The following is a 17,525-nucleotide window of genomic DNA, read 5'->3' on the forward strand; positions in this document are numbered from 1 at the left end:
TTGCGCATTACGGTTCGAACACTCGAACACCTATACGGATTCTCCTGCACAGTGGCAGATATGTAAATACGGGGTTTACATACCATTTCTTGCGCGTTACGGTTCGAACACTCGAACACCTAGACGGATTCTCCTGCACAGTGGCAGATATGTAAATACGGGGTTTCCATACCAATTCTTGCGCATTACGGTTCGAACACCCGAACACCTATACAGATTCTCCTGCACAGTGGCAGATATGTAAATACGGAGTTTACATACCATTTCTTGCGCATTACGGTTCGAACACCCGAACACCTATACGGATTCTCCTGCACAGTGGCAGATATGTAAATACGGGGTTTACGTACCATTTCTTGCGCATTACGGTTCGAACACTCGAACACCTATACGGATTCTCCTGCACAGTGGCAGATATGTAAATACGAGGTTTCCATACCAATTCTTGCGCATTACGGTTCGAACACCCAAACACATATACGGATTCTCCTGCACAGTGGCAGATATGTAAATACGGAGTTTACATACCATTTCTTGCGCATTACGGTTCGAACACCCGAACACCTATACGGATTCTCCTGCACAGTGGCAGATATGTAAATACGGGGTTTACATACCATTTCTTGCGCATTACGGTTCGAACACTCGAACACCTATACGGATTATCCTGCACAGTGGCAGATATGTAAATACGGGGCTTCCATTCCAAGTCTTGCGCATTACGGTTCGAACACCCGAACACCTATACGGATTCTACTGCACAGTGGCAGATATGTAAATACGGGGTTTACATACAATTTCTTGCGCATTACGGTTCGAACACCCGAACACCTATACGGATTCTCCTACACAGTGGCAGATATCTAAATACGGGGTTTACATACCATTTCTTGCGCATTACGGTTCGAACACTCGAACACCTATACGGATTATCCTGCACAGTGGCAGATATGTAAATACGGGGTTTCCATACCAATTCTTGCGCATTACGGTTCGAACACCAGAACACCTATACGGATTCTCCTGCACAGTGGCAGATATGTAAATACGGGGTTTACATACCATTTCTTGCGGATTATGGTTCGAACACTCAAACACCTATACGGATTCTCCTGCACAGTGGCAGATATGTAAATACGGGGATTACATACCGTTTCTTGCGGATTACGGTTCGAACACTCGAACACCTATACGGATTCTCCAGCATAGTGGCAGATATGTAAATACGGGGTTTCCATACCAATTCTTGCGCATTACGTTTCGAACACTCGAACACCTATACGGATTATTCTGCACAGTGGCAGATATGTAAATACGGGGTTTACATACCATTTCTTGCGCATTACGGTTCGAACACTCGAACACCTATACGGATTCTCCAGCACAGTGGCAGATATGTAAATACGGGGTTTCCATACCAATTCTTGCGCATTACGGTTCGAACACTCGAACACCTATACGGATTATCCTGCACAGTGGCAGATATGTAAATACGGGGTTTACATACCATTTCTTGCGCATTACGGTTCGAACACCCGAACACCTATACGGATTCTACTGCACAGTGGCAGATATGTAAATACGGGGTTTACATACCATTTCTTGCGCATTACGGTTCGAACACTCGAACACCTATACGTATTCTCCTACACAGTGGCAGATATGTAAATACGGGGTTTCCGTACCAATTCTTGCGCATTACGGTTCGAACACCCGAACACCTATACGGATTCTCCTGCACAGTGGCAGATATGTAAATACGGGGTTTACGTACCATTTCTTGCGCATTACGGTTCGAACACTCGAACACCTATACGGATTCTCCTGCACAGTGGCAGATATGTAAATACGAGGTTTCCATACCAATTCTTGCGCATTACGGTTCGAACACCCAAACACATATACGTATTCTCCTGCACTGTGGCAGATATGTAAATACGGGGTTTACATATCATTTCTTGCGCATTACGGTTCGAACACTCGAACACCTATACGGATTCTCCTGCACAGTGGCAGATATGTAAATACGGGGTTTCGATACCAATCCTTGCGCATTACGGTTCGAACACTCGAACACCTATACGGATTCTCCTGCACAGTGGCAGATATGTAAATACGGGGTTTACATACCATTTCTTGCGCGTTACGGTTCGAACACTCGAACACCTAGACGGATTCTCCTGCACAGTGGCAGATATGTAAATACGGGGTTTCCATACCAATTCTTGCGCATTACGGTTCGAACACCCGAACACCTATACAGATTCTCCTGCACAGTGGCAGATATGTAAATACGGAGTTTACATACCATTTCTTGCGCATTACGGTTCGAACACCCGAACACCTATACGGATTCTCCTGCACAGTGGCAGATATGTAAATACGGGGTTTACATACCATTTCTTGCGCATTACGGTTCGAACACTCGAACACCTATACGGATTATCCTGCACAGTGGCAGATATGTAAATACGGGGTTTCCATACCAATTCTTGCGCATTACGGTTCGAACACCCGAACACCTATACGGATTCTCCTGCACAGTGGCAGATACGTAAATATGGGGTTTACGTACCATTTCTTGCGCATTACGGTTCGAACACTCGAACACCTATACGGATTCTCCTGCACAGTGGCAGATATGTAAATACGAGGTTTCCATACCAATTCTTGAGCATTACGGTTCGAACACCCAAACACATATACGGATTCTCCTGCACAGTGGCAGATATCTAAATACGGGGTTTACATACCATTTCTTGCGCATTACGGTTCGAACACTCGAACACCTATGCGGATTCCCCTGCACAGTGGCAGATATGTAAATACGGGATTTCGATACCAATTCTTGCGCATTACGGTTCGAACACTCGAACACCTATACAGATTCTCCTGCACAGTGGCAGAAATGTAAATACGGGGTTTCCATACCGATTCTTGCGCATTACGGTTCGAACACCAGAACACCTATACGGATTCTCCTGCACAGTGGCAGATATGTAAATACGGAGTTTACATACCATTTCTTGCGCATTACGGTTCGAACACCCGAACACCTATACGGATTCTCCTACATAGTGGCAGATATCTAAATACAGGGTTTACATACCATTTCTTGCGCATTACGGTTCGAACACTCGAACACCTATACGGATTCTCCTGCACAGTGGCAGATATGTAAATACGGGGTTTCCATACCAATTCTTGCGCATTACGGTTCGAACACCCGAACACCTATACGGATTCTACTGCACAGTGGCAGATATGTAAATACGGGGTTTACATTCCATTTCTTGCGCATTACGGTTCGAGCACTCGAACACCTATACGTATTCTCCTACACAGTGGCAGATATGTAAATACGGGGTTTCCGTACCAATTCTTGCGCATTACGGTTCGAACACCCGAACACCTATACGGATTCTCCTGCACAGTGGCAGATATGTAAATACGGAGTTTACATACCATTTCTTGCGCATTACGGTTCGAACACTCGAACACCTATGCGGATTCTCCTGCACAGTGGCAGATATGTAAATACGGGGTTTCGATACCAATTCTTGCGCATTACGGTTCGAACACTCGAACACCTATACGGATTCTCATGCACAGTGGCAGATATGTAAATACGGGGTTTCCATACCAATTGTTGCGCATTACGGTTCGAACACCCGAACACCTATACAGATTCTCCTGCACAGTGGCAGATATGTAAATACGGAGTTTACATACCATTTCTTGCGCATTACGGTTCGAACACCCGAACACCTATACGGATTCTCCTGCACAGTGGCAGATATGTAAATACGGGGTTTACATACCATTTCTTGCGCATTACGGTTCGAACACTCGAACACCTATACGGATTATCCTGCACAGTGGCAGATATGTAAATACGGGGTTTCCATACCAATTCTTGCGCATTACGGTTCGAACACCCGAACACCTATACGGATTCTCCTGCACAGTGGCAGATACGTAAATATGGGGTTTACGTACCATTTCTTGCGCATTACGGGTCGAACACTCGAACACCTATACGGATTCTCCTGCACAGTGGCAGATATGTAAATACGAGGTTTCCATACCAATTCTTGCGCATTACGGTTCGAACACCCAAACACATATACGGATTCTCCGGCACAGTGGCAGATATGTAAATACGGGGTTTACATACCATTTCTTGCTCATTACGGTTCGAACACTCGAACACCTATGCGGATTCTCCTGCACAGTGGCAGATATGTAAATACGGGGTTTCGATACCAATTCTTGCGCATTACGGTTCGAACACTCGAACACCTATACGGATTCTCCTGCACAGTGGCAGATATGTAAATACGGGGTTTCCATACCAATTCTTGCGCATTACGGTTCGAACACCCGAACACCTATACCGATTCTCCTGCACAGTGGCAGATATGTAAATACGGAGTTTACATACCATTTCTTGCGCATTACGGTTCGAACACCCGAACACCTATACGGATTCTCCTGCACAGTGGCAGATATGTAAATACGGGGTTTACATACCATTTCTTGCGCATTACGGTTCGAACACTCGAACACCTATACGGATTATCCTGCACAGTGGCAGATATGTAAATACGGGGTTTCCATACCAATTCTTGCGCATTACGGTTCGAACACCCGAACACCTATACGGATTCTCCTGCACAGTGGCAGATATGTAAATACGGGGTTTACACACCATTTCTTGCGCATTACGGTTCGAACACCCGAACACCTATACGGATTCTCCTGCACAGTGGCAGATATGTAAATACGGGGTTTACATACCATTTCTTGCGCATTACGGTTCGAGCACCCGAACACCTATACGTATTCTCCTACACAGTGGCAGATATGTAAATACGGGGTTTCCGTACCAATTCTTGCGCATTACGGTTCGAACACCCGAACACCTATACGGATTCTCCTGCACAGTGGCAGATATGTAAATACGGGGTTTACGTACCAATTCTTGCGCATTACGGTTCGAACACCCGAACGCCTATACGGATTCTCCTGCACAGTGGCAGATATGTAATTACGGGGTTTCCATACCAATTCTTGCGCATTACGGTTCGAACACCCGAACACCTATACGGATTCTCCTGCACAGTGGCAGATATGTAAATACGGAGTTTACATACCATTTCTTGCGCATTACGGTTCGAACACCCGAACACCTATACAGATTCTCCTGCACAGTGGCAGATATGTAAATACGGGGTTTACATACCATTTCTTGCGCATTACGGTTCGAACACTCGAACACCTGTACGGATTATCCTGCACAGTGGCAGATATGTAAATACGGGGTTTCCATACCAAGTCTTGCGCATTACGGTTCGAACACCCGAACACCTATACGGATTCTCCTGCACAGTGGCAGATATGTAAATACGGGGTTTACATACCATTTCTCGCGCATTACGGTTCGAACACCCGAACACCTATACGGATTCTCCTACATAGTGGCAGATATCTAAATACGGGGTTTACATACCATTTCTTGCGCATTACGGTTCGAACACTCGAACACCTATACGGATTCTCCTGCACAGTGGCAGATATGTAAATACGGGGTTTCCATACCAATTCTTGCGCATTACGGTTCGAACACCCGAACACCTATACGGATTCTCCTGCACAGTGGCAGATACGTAAATACGGGGTTTACGTACCATTTCTTGCGCATTACGGTTCGAACACTCGAACACCTATACGGATTCTCCTACACAGTGGCAGATATGTAAATACGAGGTTTCCATACCAATTCTTGCGCATTACGGTTCGAACACCCAAACACATATACGGATTCTCCTGCACAGTGGCAGATATGTAAATACGGGGTTTACATACCATTTCTTGCGCATTACGGTTCGAACACTCGAACACCTATGCGGATTCTCCTGCACAGTGGCAGATATGTAAATACGGGGTTTCGATACCAATTCTTGCGCATTACGGTTCGAACACTCGAACACCTATACGGATTCTCCTGCACAGTGGCAGATATGTAAATACGGGGTTTCCATACCAATTCTTGCGCATTACGGTTCGAACACCCGAACACCTATACCGATTCTCCTGCACAGTGGCAGATATGTAAATACGGAGTTTACATACCATTTCTTGCGCATTACGGTTCGAACACCCGAACACCTATACGGATTCTCCTGCACAGTGGCAGATATGTAACTACGGGGTTTACATACCATTTCTTGCGCATTACGGTTCGAACACTCGAACACCTATACGGATTATCCTGCACAGTGGCAGATATGTAAATACGGGGTTTCCATACCAATTCTTGCGCATTACGGTTCGAACACCCGAACACCTATACGGATTCTCCTGCACAGTGGCAGATATGTAAATACGGGGTTTACATACCATTTCTTGCGCATTACGGTTCGAACACCCGAACACCTATACGGATTCTCCTGCACAGTGGCAGATATGTAAATACGGGGTTTACATACCATTTCTTGCGCATTACGGTTCGAGCACTCGAACACCTATACGTATTCTCCTACACAGTGGCAGATATGTAAATACGGGGTTTCCGTACCAATTCTTGCGCATTACGGTTCGAACACCCGAACACCTATACGGATTCTCCTGCACAGTGGCAGATATGTAAATACGGGGTTTACGTACCACTTCTTGCGCACTACGGTTCGAACACTCGAACGCCTATACGGATTCTCCTGCACAGTGGCAGATATGTAAATACGGGGTTTCCATACCAATTCTTGCGCATTACGGTTCGAACACCCGAACACCTATACGGATTCTCCTGCACAGTGGCAGATATGTAAATACGGAGTTTACACACCATTTCTTGCGCATTACGGTTCGAACACCCGAACACCTATACGGATTCTCCTGCACAGTGGCAGATATGTAAATACGGGGTTTACATACCATTTCTTGCGCATTACGGTTCGAACACTCGAACACCTGTACGGATTATCCTGCACAGTGGCAGATATGTAAATACGGGGTTTCCATACCAAGTCTTGCGCATTACGGTTCGAACACCCGAACACCTATACGGATTCTACTGCACAGTGGCAGATATGTAAATACGGGGTTTACATACCATTTCTCGCGCATTACGGTTCGAACACCCGAACACCTATACGGATTCTCCTACACAGTGGCAGATATCTAAGTACGGGGTTTACATACCATTTCTTGCGCATTACGGTTCGAACACCCGAACACCTATACGGATTCTCCTGCACAGTGGCAGATATGTAAATACGGGGTTTACATACCATTTCTTGCGCATTACGGTTCGAACACTCGAACACCTATACGGATTATCCTGCACAGTGGCAGATATGTAAATACGGGGTTTCCATACCAATTCTTGCGCATTACGGTTCGAACACCCGAACACCTATACGGATTCTCCTGCACAGTGGCAGATACGTAAATATGGGGTTTACGTACCATTTCTTGCGCATTACGGGTCGAACACTCGAACACCTATACGGATTCTCCTGCACAGTGGCAGATATGTAAATACGAGGTTTCCATACCAATTCTTGCGCATTACGGTTCGAACACCCAAACACATATACGGATTCTCCGGCACAGTGGCAGATATGTAAATACGGGGTTTACATACCATTTCTTGCTCATTACGGTTCGAACACTCGAACACCTATGCGGATTCTCCTGCACAGTGGCAGATATGTAAATACGGGGTTTCGATACCAATTCTTGCGCATTACGGTTCGAACACTCGAACACCTATACGGATTCTCCTGCACAGTGGCAGATATGTAAATACGGGGTTTCCATACCAATTCTTGCGCATTACGGTTCGAACACCCGAACACCTATACCGATTCTCCTGCACAGTGGCAGATATGTAAATACGGAGTTTACATACCATTTCTTGCGCATTACGGTTCGAACACCCGAACACCTATACGGATTCTCCTGCACAGTGGCAGATATGTAAATACGGGGTTTACATACCATTTCTTGCGCATTACGGTTCGAACACTCGAACACCTATACGGATTATCCTGCACAGTGGCAGATATGTAAATACGGGGTTTCCATACCAATTCTTGCGCATTACGGTTCGAACACCCGAACACCTATACGGATTCTCCTGCACAGTGGCAGATATGTAAATACGGGGTTTACACACCATTTCTTGCGCATTACGGTTCGAACACCCGAACACCTATACGGATTCTCCTGCACAGTGGCAGATATGTAAATACGGGGTTTACATACCATTTCTTGCGCATTACGGTTCGAGCACCCGAACACCTATACGTATTCTCCTACACAGTGGCAGATATGTAAATACGGGGTTTCCGTACCAATTCTTGCGCATTACGGTTCGAACACCCGAACACCTATACGGATTCTCCTGCACAGTGGCAGATATGTAAATACGGGGTTTACGTACCAATTCTTGCGCATTACGGTTCGAACACCCGAACGCCTATACGGATTCTCCTGCACAGTGGCAGATATGTAATTACGGGGTTTCCATACCAATTCTTGCGCATTACGGTTCGAACACCCGAACACCTATACGGATTCTCCTGCACAGTGGCAGATATGTAAATACGGAGTTTACATACCATTTCTTGCGCATTACGGTTCGAACACCCGAACACCTATACAGATTCTCCTGCACAGTGGCAGATATGTAAATACGGGGTTTACATACCATTTCTTGCGCATTACGGTTCGAACACTCGAACACCTGTACGGATTATCCTGCACAGTGGCAGATATGTAAATACGGGGTTTCCATACCAAGTCTTGCGCATTACGGTTCGAACACCCGAACACCTATACGGATTCTCCTGCACAGTGGCAGATATGTAAATACGGGGTTTACATACCATTTCTCGCGCATTACGGTTCGAACACCCGAACACCTATACGGATTCTCCTACATAGTGGCAGATATCTAAATACGGGGTTTACATACCATTTCTTGCGCATTACGGTTCGAACACTCGAACACCTATACGGATTCTCCTGCACAGTGGCAGATATGTAAATACGGGGTTTCCATACCAATTCTTGCGCATTACGGTTCGAACACCCGAACACCTATACGGATTCTCCTGCACAGTGGCAGATACGTAAATACGGGGTTTACGTACCATTTCTTGCGCATTACGGTTCGAACACTCGAACACCTATACGGATTCTCCTACACAGTGGCAGATATGTAAATACGAGGTTTCCATACCAATTCTTGCGCATTACGGTTCGAACACCCAAACACATATACGGATTCTCCTGCACAGTGGCAGATATGTAAATACGGGGTTTACATACCATTTCTTGCGCATTACGGTTCGAACACTCGAACACCTATGCGGATTCTCCTGCACAGTGGCAGATATGTAAATACGGGGTTTCGATACCAATTCTTGCGCATTACGGTTCGAACACTCGAACACCTATACGGATTCTCCTGCACAGTGGCAGATATGTAAATACGGGGTTTCCATACCAATTCTTGCGCATTACGGTTCGAACACCCGAACACCTATACCGATTCTCCTGCACAGTGGCAGATATGTAAATACGGAGTTTACATACCATTTCTTGCGCATTACGGTTCGAACACCCGAACACCTATACGGATTCTCCTGCACAGTGGCAGATATGTAACTACGGGGTTTACATACCATTTCTTGCGCATTACGGTTCGAACACTCGAACACCTATACGGATTATCCTGCACAGTGGCAGATATGTAAATACGGGGTTTCCATACCAATTCTTGCGCATTACGGTTCGAACACCCGAACACCTATACGGATTCTCCTGCACAGTGGCAGATATGTAAATACGGGGTTTACATACCATTTCTTGCGCATTACGGTTCGAACACCCGAACACCTATACGGATTCTCCTGCACAGTGGCAGATATGTAAATACGGGGTTTACATACCATTTCTTGCGCATTACGGTTCGAGCACTCGAACACCTATACGTATTCTCCTACACAGTGGCAGATATGTAAATACGGGGTTTCCGTACCAATTCTTGCGCATTACGGTTCGAACACCCGAACACCTATACGGATTCTCCTGCACAGTGGCAGATATGTAAATACGGGGTTTACGTACCACTTCTTGCGCACTACGGTTCGAACACTCGAACGCCTATACGGATTCTCCTGCACAGTGGCAGATATGTAAATACGGGGTTTCCATACCAATTCTTGCGCATTACGGTTCGAACACCCGAACACCTATACGGATTCTCCTGCACAGTGGCAGATATGTAAATACGGAGTTTACACACCATTTCTTGCGCATTACGGTTCGAACACCCGAACACCTATACGGATTCTCCTGCACAGTGGCAGATATGTAAATACGGGGTTTACATACCATTTCTTGCGCATTACGGTTCGAACACTCGAACACCTGTACGGATTATCCTGCACAGTGGCAGATATGTAAATACGGGGTTTCCATACCAAGTCTTGCGCATTACGGTTCGAACACCCGAACACCTATACGGATTCTACTGCACAGTGGCAGATATGTAAATACGGGGTTTACATACCATTTCTCGCGCATTACGGTTCGAACACCCGAACACCTATACGGATTCTCCTACACAGTGGCAGATATCTAAGTACGGGGTTTACATACCATTTCTTGCGCATTACGGTTCGAACACTCGAACACCTATACGGATTCTCCTGCACAGTGGCAGATATGTAAATACGGGGTTTCCATACCAATTCTTGCGCATTACGGTTCGAACACCCGAACACCTATACGGATTCTCCTGCACAGTGGCAGATACGTAAATACGGGGTTTACGTACCATTTCTTGCGCATTACGGTTCGAACACTCGAACACCTATACGGATTCTCCTGCACAGTGGCAGATATGTAAATACGAGGTTTCCATACCAATTCTTGCGCAATACGGTTCGAACACCCAAACACATATACGGATTCTCCTGCACAGTGGCAGATATGTAAATACGGGGTTTACATACCATTTCTTGCGCATTACGGTTCGAACACTCGAACACCCATGCGGATTCTCCTGCACAGTGGCAGATATGTAAATACGGGGTTTCGATACCAATTCTTGCGCATTACGGTTCGAACACCCAAACACCTATACGGATTCTCCTGCACAGTGGCAGATATGTAAATACGGGGTTTCCATACCAATTCTTGCGCATTACGGTTCGAACACCCGAACACCTATACAGATTCTCCTGCACAGTGGCGGATATGTAAATACGGGGTTTACGTACCATTTCTTGCGCATTACGGTTCGAACACTCGAACACCTATACGGATTCTCCTGCACAGTGGCAGATATGTAAATACGGGGTTTACATACCATTTCTTGCGCATTACGGTTCGAACACTCGAACACCTATACGGATTCTCCTGCACAGTGGCAGATATGTAAATACGGGGTTTCCATACCAATTCTTGCGCATTACGGTTCGAACACTCGAACACCTATACGGATTCTCCAGCACAGTGGCAGATATGTAAATGCGGGGTTTCCATACCAATTCTTGCGCATTACGGTTCGAACACTCGAACACCTATACGGATTATTCTGCACAGTGGCAGATATGTAAATACGAGGTTTACATACCAATTCTTGCGCATTACGGTTCGAACACCCAAACACATATACGGATTCTCCTGCACAGTGGCAGATATGTAAATACGGGGTTTACATACCATTTCTTGCGCATTACGGTTCGAACACTCGAACACCTATACGGATTCTCCTACACAGTGGCAGATATGTAAATACGGGGTTTCCGTACCAATTCTTGCGCATTACGGTTCGAACACCCGAACACCTATACGGATTCTCCTGCACAGTGGCAGATATGTAAATACGGGGTTTACGTACCATTTCTTGCGCCCTACGGTTCGAACACTCGAACACCTATACGGATTCTCCTGCACAGTGGCAGATATGTAAATACGGGGTTTCCATACCAATTCTTGCGCATTACGGTTCGAACACCCGAACACCTATACGGATTCTCCTGCACAGTGGCAGATATGTAAATACGGAGTTTACATACCATTTCTTGCGCATTACGGTTCGAACACCCGAACACCTATACGGATTCTCCTGCACTGTGGCAGATATGTAAATACGGGGTTTACATACCATTTCTTGCGCATTACGGTTCGAACACTCGAACACCTATACGGATTATCCTGCACAGTGGCAGATATGTAAATACGGGGTTTCCATACCAAGTCTTGCGCATTACGGTTCGAACACCCGAACACCTATACGGATTCTACTGCACAGTGGCAGATATGTAAATACGGGGTTTACATACCATTTCTTGCGCATTACGGTTCGAACACCCGAACACCTATACGGATTCTCCTACATAGTGGCAGATATCTAAATACGGGGTTTACGTACCATTTCTTGCGCATTACGGTTCGAACACTCGAACACCTATACGGATTCTCCTGCACAGTGGCAGATATGTAAATACGGGGTTTCCATACCAATTCTTGCGCATTACGGTTCGAACACCCGAACACCTATACGGATTCTCCTGCACAGTGGCAGATACGTAAATACGGGGTTTACGTACCATTTCTTGCGCATTACGGTTCGAACACTCGAACACCTATACAGATTCTCCTGCACAGTGGCAGATATGTAAATACGGGGTTTACATACCATTTCTTGCGCATTACGGTTCGAACACTCGAACACCTATACGGATTATCCTGCACAGTGGCAGATATGTAAATACGGGGTTTCCATACCAAGTCTTGCGCATTACGGTTCGAACACCCGAACACCTACACGGATTCTCCTACACAGTGGCAGATATGTAAATACGGGGTTTACATACCATTTCTTGCGCATTACGGTTCGAACACCCGAACACCTATACGGATTCTCTTGCACAGTGGCGGATATCTAAATACGCGCATTACATACCATTTCTTGCGCATTACGGTTAGAACACTCGAACACCTATACGTATTCTCCTACACAGTGGCAGATATGTAAATACGGGGTTTCCGTACCAATTCTTGCGCATTACGGTTCGAACACCCGAACACCTATACGGATTCTCCTGCACAGTGGCAGATATGTAAATACGGGGTTTACGTACCATTTCTTGCGCACTACGGTTCGAACACCCGAACACCTATACGGATTCTCCTGTACAGTGGCAGATATGTAAATACGGGGTTTACATACCATTTCTTGCGCATTACGGTTCGAGCACTCGAACACCTATACGTATTCTCCTACACAGTGGCAGATATGTAAATATGGGGTTTCCGTACCAATTCTTGCGCATTACGGTTCGAACACCCGAACACCTATACGGATTCTCCTGCACAGTGGCAGATATGTAAATACGGGGTTTACGTACCATTTCTTGCGCACTACGGTTCGAACACTCGAACACCTATACGGATTCTCCTGCACAGTGGCAGATATGTAAATACGGGGTTTCCATACCAATTCTTGCGCATTACGGTTCGAACACCCGAACACCTATACGGATTCTCCTGCACAGTGGCAGATATGTAAATACGGAGTTTACATACCATTTCTTGTGCATTACGGTTCGAACACCCGAACACCTATACGGATTCTCCTGCACAGTGGCAGATATGTAAATACGGGGTTTCCATACCAATTCTTGCGCATTACGGTTCGAACACCCGAACACCTATACGGATTCTCCTGCACAGTGGCAGATACGTAAATACGGGGTTTACGTACCATTTCTTGCGCATTACGGTTCGAACACTCGAACACCTATACGGATTCTCCTACACAGTGGCAGATATGTAAATACGAGGTTTCCATACCAATTCTTGCGCATTACGGTTCGAACACCCAAACACATATACGGATTCTCCTGCACAGTGGCAGATATGTAAATACGGGGTTTACATACCATTTCTTGCGCATTACGGTTCGAACACTCGAACACCTATGCGGATTCTCCTGCACAGTGGCAGATATGTAAATACGGGGTTTCGATACCAATTCTTGCGCATTACGGTTCGAACACTCGAACACCTATACGGATTCTCCTGCACAGTGGCAGATATGTAAATACGGGGTTTCCATACCAATTCTTGCGCATTACGGTTCGAACACCCGAACACCTATACCGATTCTCCTGCACTGTGGCAGATATGTAAATACGGAGTTTACATACCATTTCTTGCGCATTACGGTTCGAACACCCGAACACCTATACGGATTCTCCTGCACAGTGGCAGATATGTAACTACGGGGTTTACATACCATTTCTTGCGCATTACGGTTCGAACACTCGAACACCTATACGGATTATCCTGCACAGTGGCAGATATGTAAATACGGGGTTTCCATACCAATTCTTGCGCATTACGGTTCGAACACCCGAACACCTATACGGATTCTCCTGCACAGTGGCAGATATGTAAATACGGGGTTTACATACCATTTCTTGCGCATTACGGTTCGAACACCCGAACACCTATACGGATTCTCCTGCACAGTGGTTGATATGTAAATACGGGGTTTACATACCATTTCTTGCGCATTACGGTTCGAGCACTCGAACACCTATACGTATTCTCCTACACAGTGGCAGATATGTAAATACGGGGTTTCCGTACCAATTCTTGCGCATTACGGTTCGAACACCCGAACACCTATACGGATTCTCCTGCACAGTGGCAGATATGTAAATACGGGGTTTACGTACCACTTCTTGCGCACTACGGTTCGAACACTCGAACGCCTATACGGATTCTCCTGCACAGTGGCAGATATGTAAATACGGGGTTTCCATACCAATTCTTGCGCATTACGGTTCGAACACCCGAACACCTATACGGATTCTCCTGCACAGTGGCAGATATGTAAATACGGAGTTTACACACCATTTCTTGCGCATTACGGTTCGAACACCCGAACACCTATACGGATTCTCCTGCACAGTGGCAGATATGTAAATACGGGGTTTACATACCATTTCTTGCGCATTACGGTTCGAACACTCGAACACCTGTACGGATTATCCTGCACAGTGGCAGATATGTAAATACGGGGTTTCCATACCAAGTCTTGCGCATTACGGTTCGAACACCCGAACACCTATACGGATTCTACTGCACAGTGGCAGATATGTAAATACGGGGTTTACATACCATTTCTCGCGCATTACGGTTCGAACACCCGAACACCTATACGGATTCTCCTACACAGTGGCAGATATCTAAGTACGGGGTTTACATACCATTTCTTGCGCATTACGGTTCGAACACTCGAACACCTATACGGATTCTCCTGCACAGTGGCAGATATGTAAATACGGGGTTTCCATACCAATTCTTGCGCATTACGGTTCGAACACCCGAACACCTATACGGATTCTCCTGCACAGTGGCAGATACGTAAATACGGGGTTTACGTACCATTTCTTGCGCATTACGGTTCGAACACTCGAACACCTATACGGATTCTCCTGCACAGTGGCAGATATGTAAATACGAGGTTTCCATACCAATTCTTGCGCAATACGGTTCGAACACCCAAACACATATACGGATTCTCCTGCACAGTGGCAGATATGTAAATACGGGGTTTACATACCATTTCTTGCGCATTACGGTTCGAACACTCGAACACCTATGCGGATTCTCCTGCACAGTGGCAGATATGTAAATACGGGGTTTCGATACCAATTCTTGCGCATTACGGTTCGAACACTCGAACACCTATACGGATTCTCCTGCACAGTGGCAGATATGTAAATACGGGGTTTCCATACCAATTCTTGCGCATTACGGTTCGAACACCCGAACACCTATACCGATTCTCCTGCACTGTGGCAGATATGTAAATACGGAGTTTACATACCATTTCTTGCGCATTACGGTTCGAACACCCGAACACCTATACGGATTCTCCTGCACAGTGGCAGATATGTAACTACGGGGTTTACATACCATTTCTTGCGCATTACGGTTCGAACACTCGAACACCTATACGGATTATCCTGCACAGTGGCAGATATGTAAATACGGGGTTTCCATACCAATTCTTGCGCATTACGGTTCGAACACCCGAACACCTATACGGATTCTCCTGCACAGTGGCAGATATGTAAATACGGGGTTTACATACCATTTCTTGCGCATTACGGTTCGAACACCCGAACACCTATACGGATTCTCCTGCACAGTGGTTGATATGTAAATACGGGGTTTACATACCATTTCTTGCGCATTACGGTTCGAGCACTCGAACACCTATACGTATTCTCCTACACAGTGGCAGATATGTAAATACGGGGTTTCCGTACCAATTCTTGCGCATTACGGTTCGAACACCCGAACACCTATACGGATTCTCCTGCACAGTGGCAGATATGTAAATACGGGGTTTACGTACCACTTCTTGCGCACTACGGTTCGAACACTCGAACGCCTATACGGATTCTCCTGCACAGTGGCAGATATGTAAATACGGGGTTTCCATACCAATTCTTGCGCATTACGGTTCGAACACCCGAACACCTATACGGATTCTCCTGCACAGTGGCAGATATGTAAATACGGAGTTTACACACCATTTCTTGCGCATTACGGTTCGAACACCCGAACACCTATACGGATTCTCCTGCACAGTGGCAGATATGTAAATACGGGGTTTACATACCATTTCTTGCGCATTACGGTTCGAACACTCGAACACCTGTACGGATTATCCTGCACAGTGGCAGATATGTAAATACGGGGTTTCCATACCAAGTCTTGCGCATTACGGTTCGAACACCCGAACACCTATACGGATTCTACTGCACAGTGGCAGATATGTAAATACGGGGTTTACATACCATTTCTCGCGCATTACGGTTCGAACACCCGAACACCTATACGGATTCTCCTACACAGTGGCAGATATCTAAGTACGGGGTTTACATACCATTTCTTGCGCATTACGGTTCGAACACTCGAACACCTATACGGATTCTCCTGCACAGTGGCAGATATGTAAATACGGGGTTTCCATACCAATTCTTGCGCATTACGGTTCGAACACCCGAACACCTATACGGATTCTCCTGCACAGTGGCAGATACGTAAATACGGGGTTTACGTACCATTTCTTGCGCATTACGGTTCGAACACTCGAACACCTATACGGATTCTCCTGCACAGTGGCAGATATGTAAATACGAGGTTTCCATACCAATTCTTGCGCAATACGGTTCGAACACCCAAACACATATACGGATTCTCCTGCACAGTGGCAGATATGTAAATACGGGGTTTACATACCATTTCTTGCGCATTACGGTTCGAACACTCGAACACCCATGCGGATTCTCCTGCACAGTGGCAGATATGTAAATACGGGGTTTCGATACCAATTCTTGCGCATTACGGTTCGAACACCCAAACACCTATACGGATTCTCCTGCACAGTGGCAGATATGTAAATACGGGGTTTCCAT

This window comes from Camellia sinensis, chromosome 6, assembly GCF_055761805.1.
Source record: "Camellia sinensis isolate YWXY chromosome 6, ASM5576180v1, whole genome shotgun sequence".
Taxonomy (NCBI): domain Eukaryota; kingdom Viridiplantae; phylum Streptophyta; class Magnoliopsida; order Ericales; family Theaceae; genus Camellia; species Camellia sinensis.